General features: G+C 55.6%; 1 protein-coding gene across 1 annotated transcript in view; it reads left to right on the top strand.

Annotated features, from left to right (window-relative positions):
• ATP2B4 (ATPase plasma membrane Ca2+ transporting 4) overlaps nucleotides 1-1,304 on the top strand; it is a 38,636-nt gene that overhangs the window by 34,792 nt on the left and 2,540 nt on the right. The gene's annotated exons all lie outside the window — the stretch shown is intronic.

Genomic DNA, 1,304 nt, shown 5'->3' on the forward strand with positions numbered 1-1,304 from the left:
CTGGATATCAGTGGGAATGCTGAGTCCTGCATCCAGCACTGGGTTTCCAGACTCTAAAAAAGCCCCCTGGGGTGCAGAGCCCCTCTCTGTGTTCATCGTGGGCTGCTCTGCACACGCTGGATCCCAGGGCGTGCAGACACTGCTGTGCATGGAAGTGGGCGTGGAAACCCCATTCCCACTGGATATCAACGGGAATGCTGGATGCTGGGTTTCCAGACCCCCCCAAAAAAAGGCTCTGTCTGGTGTAAAACCCGAGTGTGTTCGTTGTCGGGGCTCGTGAGCACGTGGACGCGGATTCTCTCTGCAGGCTGGGAGCAGGGGATGTGTCTCTGCTGGGTAATTGGCTTTTTTATTGCACAGTCACTTATCCCCGTTCTCCTCTGATTAGAGAAATACCCTCGGTGACTTTCTGGAGAGCTTTCAGGCTCCGCTGTTTATGCACTGTGGGGGAGGAGAGAGAATTTGGGATAATTTTGTTTTCTCTCTGTTTCGCTGACTCTGGGGCTGGGAGCTGATTGTGTTTAACCCCAGCGATGCTGGAGCAGCGCAGCTGCCTCCTGCTCCCATCTGGGCACCTCCAGGATTTTCTGATGGAATGCAATCTGCTTAGAGGGGCTCAGGGCAGAGGACTGGGGGGGGGATGAGACCAAAATGCAGCTTCTTTGCAGTCTGTGGATCGATGTTTTCCCCATTTTGCAGCGAGGGAATAGAAAACTTCACCAGGAGCTAAGCCAGGTCTCCAAATCTTCCCGCTGTTTTTTCTGCCTGGACTTTCCTTGTTTCCCTCTGCTGCTTCCCTCTCTCCCGAAGCTCCTCTTCCCTCCACGCAGATCCATGGTGTCCCTCTCCCATGGAGGAGTTTTTCCAGGGCTGGACTTGCTGTGTCCCTCCTGGAACTGGTGCAGAGGTCTCAGGAATGACCTCCAAGAGATGTCTTTGCAGAGCCGAGCTGCTCCCACTGGGAATTCCACCCTGGATTGAGGGAGCTGGGCAGAGCCAGGGCCAGGGGATGTGATTCTTGTGGGGCTTGCCCAGCACGTGGAGGTGCTGCAGGCAGGGATGGTGTGAAACAGGAATGAATTCCAAGCCTAGAGGTTGCTTTCGGAAGGTTCCAGGTGGAGAGGAGGCGGCAGCCTGGCCGTGGGCGGGAGGGAGGGGCGGCTCCAGCCTGGAATTCAGCTTTGCTGGGGCTGCCTGGCTCATTGAGAACACATTTCCTTGCTGTTGCCTTCCTTTGACAAGGGAACAGCTGAATTCATCTCGCAGCAGTCGCTGCCGGGGATGGAGAAAGGAGGAAAATCAGA

The sequence above is a fragment of the Corvus brachyrhynchos genome, unplaced genomic scaffold (assembly GCF_000691975.1).
Source record: "Corvus brachyrhynchos isolate BGI_N302 unplaced genomic scaffold, ASM69197v1 scaffold72, whole genome shotgun sequence".
Classification (NCBI taxonomy): domain Eukaryota; kingdom Metazoa; phylum Chordata; class Aves; order Passeriformes; family Corvidae; genus Corvus; species Corvus brachyrhynchos.